Genomic DNA, 7,130 nt, shown 5'->3' on the forward strand with positions numbered 1-7,130 from the left:
TATTCCTTGTGATTATTTTTTTTATGGGTAGATAATTTCTGGCATTGCTTTGAATACAACTGAGAACTAAAACCTTTCCATTCTGCCTGAGAAAATGTTCTACCTTAAGCCTTTTGCAAACGGAACAATATCATGGGTTATTAATCCAGCTCCTGCGAGGTAACGAAGAACTTCCAGCATGCAGAGGCTCAAGCCAGAACAAACTGAATTAATTTATTTCAGATGATCGCAGTTAGCTATCTTTATGATGCATTTTTTCATACTTTCATAGAAGGCGGTACCCTTTGCAGTAATTAAAAGTTAAGTTTGTATTGCTGGAGTAGGTTCTCATCTTCCACACCACATAAAGTAGGCAGTGGGAGGCAATTCTAGGGTTTTGTGGTATTCTGTAAAACTCTATACAGTGGTTTGTATTTTTGTTTTATCTCATTTGAAGTTTGAGCACTTCTGTCATGTTACATAACTGAAGTTACAGCTTTTTAGCTGTCATGACTTGGGTTCTCTGCGTGGCTTAACAAATTCAATGAAAAGCATATACACAGCAAATAAATGTGACTATAGGCTACTATTTTTCATAGATACTAAACATTTCCTCAGTGAACATGACAATGAGTATTCCTCATATCTGAAGAATGGTAGGTAAATTCAGGGGACTGATTTGTAAATCTGGGGACTGTCCCTGGGAAACATGGATGTGTGGTAACCTTATATAGCAACAGGAAATTTCTGAAGACTGGCAGCCAAAATGTGTGTGTGTATCTGTATACGCTAAGGATGAAGGAGGAATTTTATTTAAGTCAGCATTTATGGATAAGTTTACCTCATTTGCACTTCCTGGAAAAATATACAAACTGATATACGTCCATCTTTTGAAATCCACACTTTTCTGATTTTTGTAGTGCAGTTCTCCAGCCAAATAATGAATCTACTAGGGGAAAGTGTGCATTAGTGAAAATTTATTATACTATGGTGAATTGCTTGTAAAAAAAATCATATTAGGCAAAATTGCATAAAACATGTGTGGTTTAGGAGATATACTAACGAAAATACTGACAATTTTTAATTTAATTTTTAAGAAACTGATGTGAAAATGTTAAGAACAGAAATTAAGATTGAGAAAAGGAGAGAAACCAAAACGGACAGATTTGTCCATACTTAGTACACCCACCCACACAAATTACTTGATTTGTAGTATTAGCAAAAACTCCCTTTTTTGAGTTTCCAGCCTGAAACAAAGAAACCTGTGAGAAATTCTGCCATGACCTCACTTAGATAGGCTTGTTGTAAGAAATTCTCATGCTGCATTCTTTGAACTAAGTGGGACTTGGGGTAGTATCCCACACTGCTGTTTTTGGAGTGCAGCAGACCTCTGCTTGTGCAACAGAACTTTTCCCTCACCTCCTCGTCTCTCCCCTTTCTTGCAGCCCCAACCCCCTGAAAAGATGATGAGGGCAAGCAGAAATAGGAGAAGAAGGGGAAGTCCTCTCCTGCGAGTGGAACTCTGCACTTGCAGCACTGTATAGAGCCCCCAGCTTCAAGTAAATAGGTGTAGGGATTGCACTGCATATCTCCATTTCTTCTCTGCAAAGTACACCCTGTACCCTGCCAGTGATTCAAAAGTACCTGGTGAGAGAGCACCATATCTTATACAGAGTCAAGACCAATGATTTGTTTAGCTCAGTATTATGAACACTGACAGCAGCAGCTGCTGTGCCAATGTGAGTTCTGAGGCTCTGCAGAATTGTTACCAGATGTGGAGCGGGGCCAGCAGCAGATTCCTCGCTCAGGATCTTCAGGGTACCATTATTGGAAGGCTATGATCTACAATAGTATTTCAAACTTGTAAGTCATTTTGGGTTCTCAAAATGATTTACAAGTATAAAACAGTTGTCACAACAACAACAATATTATTGCATGCAACCCCCATCTCCGAGTGGTGAGAGATTCCTTGGGTTCCAAGCTCTTACCCAGGGTTTGGTTTCCTTTGAAATGAGGAGCAATGGAGACTGTGGTGTCTTTATGATATATGGTTTATTTACACTTATATACAACCTGAACCTATGATGGCGCGCTTCACAGAACTAACACCACAATCTCATCTTATGCTGGAGTACATTCCTGACTATTATGTGCATCTGCAAAATTGTGTAAACGAAGAACAAGGTTTTTTTATTAGCTTTGTTTTCTGCCCTTCACCTGAAGATCACAGGGTGGTTCACAACTTAAAAATACCCCAAGAGCAACCCTGTATGACATTCCTTACCTTCTGAATCCAGCGCTAAGTGAGCCTTGCCCTTCTCTACTGATGCAAAGCAGACAGAGGTTGCACCAAGGCTCCTACAAGATATCTAGGGTTTCCCCCTTGCTCTCCCAAATTTCTGATTTTTGGTGAACTGCTAAAAGCTGTGATTGTACAAGGGAAATCAGCATACAATGTGATCTGTATTATTTACTCCAGAGTTTAATTTTGCTATAGACACCACCAGCAGGACTGCTCGGCAGTGTTATTTATGGATGGCAGCCTTTGAACATTCTGGTGGCGTTTTCCTTCACCTTCTTTTCTGTGTAGTGTTGCATATACATAAAATTAATATTTATATGCAGCTTGGCAGTACAGCACAGGATGAAATGCCTCAAGAGCAATTGATGCTCTAGGTTCTTTTTCACCTCAGGAAGTTCTTTTCAAGGAAAAAGCGATGACAGTGATGCTTCAGAAACTCGATCTTGGTATTCGCATGCAACATGAGTGCAGAGTGGTAGTAAGCCTTGGGCTTTGCAGTTTTGATGGTGATGATGACTTGGAGGGAAGAAGAACCCAGAGGTTAAAAAATGCAGAAAACACAATGTGATATGCTTAAAACGAAGCCCTTTTCCATAGCTAAAACGTTAACAGAGTGGAGAACATCTTCCTCTTACAGAATCTGGGCTTCTGTTTGTGTGAAGCTGACAACCACTTTAATCTACGAGTTTTAATCTATTGGCTGTGTTAAACAAGAGTTTGAGGAAACTCTGGTGCTCTGGCTACCCCAGAACTCGACATTCTTGCACACCGTTAAATGGATTTCTTTGCCTCTTTAAGGTCATTTTGAGTCAGAAAGCTATCACGTGAGCCTGTTCCATCTTCATTCTCTCTTTTTGCCCCCCCATTTTTTTTCTTTCTTCACCTTGAATCAAAAGATCTATTCAGCTTGTGACCAGATGTGAGCAATCACAGCTTGACACACGGTACAAATAACACCTACACCAGGCATCTACTTTTGAATTGGAAAGGAGCCCTTGATGTGCACAGGAGATTGCTCTGGTTTATGTAACTTGCACATGAACAGTAGTAGGCATCAAGTGAGAATTACATGTGAGGATCTCTCGACAGCAAGCCCAGAGGCAATCCTGAGCTCCCAACTAAATGAAGGCAGCCATTTCAAAATGGAGCTGGGGTCAGAGGCCACGGTTCAGCCTGATTGTATAAGTGGTCTAATATGTTCTGTAAGTAAAGATCAGCCAAAGGAAGAAAAAAAAGGAGTCTGCATTGAAACCCAAATTAACATTTGTTTTCATTTTTCAGCAACTGCAGAACACACAGGGGTCATTGAACTGCTGGGACTGACACTATTTAGCATTCATGATCTGGAGAAAAATAAAGTGCTAACCTCTGACCTTTCATTAGAGCGTAGCCTAGAGTAATGGCGGGGAGCAGGGACAGTTTGTGACTGAAAATAAAGCATAAAAGGGCTATTCCCTATTAGAAAACTGAGCTTATTCTGTTAGTAGACACAGGGAATTTAGTGTTCTAACAGTAAATGGGGCCCATATGATGCTTGTGGGTGTTTTGGTAATGTGAATAGTTTTTAAAAGTCATATCATAGACCATTTCATCTGTACTTTTAAAGTTTGCCAAATACAGCAACTGTGGGCTTTTAAAATAAAAATATAAATCATAATTTGGTTTTCTTTTTCTCTTCAAGCACTGCACCTTGAGTCTCTTTCAGGAAAACGGTTTCACCAAACAACTTTAAAGTAAACACCTGTCATTCATACATCACAGTCAGAACTGTACAAACGTTCATGAGTGAACTGTCACATTATGGAGCAGCAAGCAGCTACAATACCCTCCCCGCCAAACACACAATTCAACATGACAGGATTCCTCACTGGTCTTGAATGCCTGATCACAACATTGCGGACATATTACTGTTCTAGCTAGTGTTCTAGATCTAGTTTTGAACTGGTGTGAACAAATGCCACGGAAGCCAGAAGACTTAGAACCCACTCCTGATAAAATGAAGTTGAAGAATTGTTTTGTATATTTCATGACAATTTGAGGTTTCTATACAAGGGGGAATCGAATATCTCAGATGTTGAAATTTGGCAATGGGATACACAGCTTTTCTCACTCAGTTACCTGTGCCAACGCTCCCTAAGTTGATAGTAGCTGAAAATTGCTACCATCTGTTGGCTGCTTCAGTGCCAAAAGGAGATGGTGGTTGCTATTAATCTCTTACTGTACCACTGTTCATCAAAACATAGAAACCCTATCATGCTTGGTGTGAGCTTCTAATAATTTCCTATGGCTTCAGCTAGCAAACAAAACAGGTATGAGTTTCAGTAAAAGTTTCTGTAGCATGAATTGTTATGAGTGAGTAAGGGTGGCTCTACACATGTGTAGAGGTGCTAGATGGCCAAGGTGGAGGTAGAATGGACTGAACCACTTCTGACAGCAGATGGGGGGATACCACCTCTCCTCTATATTAAATCAACAGCAACTATAAACCTCAGCAGAGCAGTGGATCTTTTCGTCAGATGCTTGGTGTGCTTTTACTTTCCCTGTACAAACCAGGGAAGTCCACATAAGGACTTCCAATCCAGGCCAGGTACTGTCATACTGTATTCTTGAGAAACGGTTGTGGCACCACCAAACTATATCAAGCTATCAACCCTTAGAAGCTTCAGATAATTCAGATTGTTTCCAGGGCATACAGGAATCTAGGTCGATAGTTTTTGACCTTTTCAGATCCTGACCTCCTTTGGCATGTATTAGTATATCCTTTTTTGCTGCCTTCCTCACTTTTTGTCCTTGTTCCCATTTCTCTCTTCCTCAGGCTCTTCTCTTATCTTAAATTTAGAGGCCTAAAGGGGGGGGAATGGGTGGGGATGATACTGGTATGACTCACCTTGTCCCACCCAGGTGTTCTGGGATGCTTGTCCTCTAATTCAGCTTCATTCCACAAAAGGCCTCTTGTGTGGTGCTTCAGTTTAAGTTGACAATTTTGTCCTAGAAATCACTGAACTGCAATTATATTGATTTCTCTTACACAGGCAATAAGCAATTTCTAGTGACCCAGAGTAGATGTAAGGGACTAGCAGAACTCTGATGAGTGTGCATCAGCAGGAGAGGAGGTCAACAATTTGTGGGGAATGGCACTGGCCAGGCGGCAAGAGTCAGTGGCAGGGGAAGCTTCAGAGCTAGAGAGTAGAGCGCAGGATAGGTTGAAAGATGAGGAGGAAAAAGTAGGTCAGGCAGGTGAAGGGCCAGGTGCTCCGCCTCTTCTGCACCACTGTTGCCCAGAACCAGGAGGGGATTGGAAAAGAACGAGCAGAGGGTGTTTCTACACAGCCAGGGGCAGGCTCAGAATTGGGAACCACCTGCGCCCAACAGGATGGATATCTGAATATCTTGTTGTAACTAGGCAAGCATCCCCCAGTTCCATCTGAGCACTGGACATAGTGGTTGATGCCGTGTCCCACCAGTGAACCAGGTACATGCTTCCAAAGTCTTATCCAGCATTAATGGGATGTCAAAGGGGATGTTCAGTGCTAGAGTTTTAGATACAGAAGGTCCTGGGTTGAATCCTCAGCAGCTCCTGGTAGAACTGGTAGTGTCCCTTCCCTGCCTGTAGTCCAGTAGAACAACTATGCTCATCAGGGCAGAAAATGGTGGGCAAGATGGACCTACAGTACAAGGCAATTTCCTCTGTTCCTAAGCACTGCTCCCCTAACAAAGCTTTTCATTACATTGTTTTGTTTTCAGTCAGCACATTCTTCTGCCCTTCTTCATACAGGGATAATGCACTTGGATAATATCAGATTAGATGGCACAGTTCCAGGAAGTCTGAGGCAGCTGTCCAATTGGTTGTTTTCTTTTGTTTTTTGGTAACCCTCAGACTGGTTTTACAACCTTCTTGCAAAAGTCATACTTAATGGCAGAGTAGTCAAAACACCTCACTATCCGAAGATAGAATATACCAGAACCATTCTGCTCTGAGCAGAAATGTGCCTGTATGCTTGATTTAGTGCAGTGGGAGCTCACAAAGCCTATAGATTAGATAGAAATGTACCAACTGTGCTTGTCAAAATACACTCGTGCAGAGCTCACTGCCAGATACCTTTTGAGGGAAGGGGCTTCTTGTATGTTTCCATAAGTCTGTTTGTGTTTCTTTTTCCATCTTGACAAAATTATGCTAAGTAATCAATAAATCTTGGCTGTAGCGCATATTAGAAACACTCCAGCTACCCAAGTCTGCAAGAACATTGCTTGCTGTGCATATTTGTGGCTGATCCACTTTGTCCCTTACACAAGCCATTAGGCACATCCCCCCCCCCAGAATTACTCATGGGAGGGTTGCCAAAGGTGTGTGGGGGGTGGACGGTTGCATTGGCAGCAGGAAACTCCTGTACATAGAATAGAGTCAGTGGGGAGGAGTCAGTAGATGACCGAATCACCTCCTACTTCAGAAAATATTTAAACTGATTTGCATTTTTATGGAACAACAAGAGGGGTTACTAGATGTGTAACTTCTAGTAAGGTGTAAACTTACTGTCCCTTCTGTGTATGTGAACAATGAAAGGTCTTATCTATACCACAAACCTATACCAGTATGGCTGTCATGGATTCCACAAAAAATTCTAGGAACTGTAATTTGTTGAGGGTGTTGACAGTTCTTTGTTAGAGATCTCTAGCCCCTCTCATAAACCTACAGATCTCTGGGTTCCGTGGAAAGAGACGGGAAATGTCAAATTTGTTTCTGTGGTGTAGATATTCCCAAAGAGGAAAGTGTGATGCAACTCTTTACCTAGCCCTTTGACACATGAGATGAGTGTTTCCATTTTTTTTTTATAAATTTTTTATTGGTTTT

This window comes from Podarcis filfolensis, assembly GCF_964270895.1.
Source record: "Podarcis filfolensis genome assembly, chromosome: 7".
In the NCBI taxonomy this organism is placed as follows: Eukaryota; Metazoa; Chordata; class Lepidosauria; order Squamata; family Lacertidae; genus Podarcis; species Podarcis filfolensis.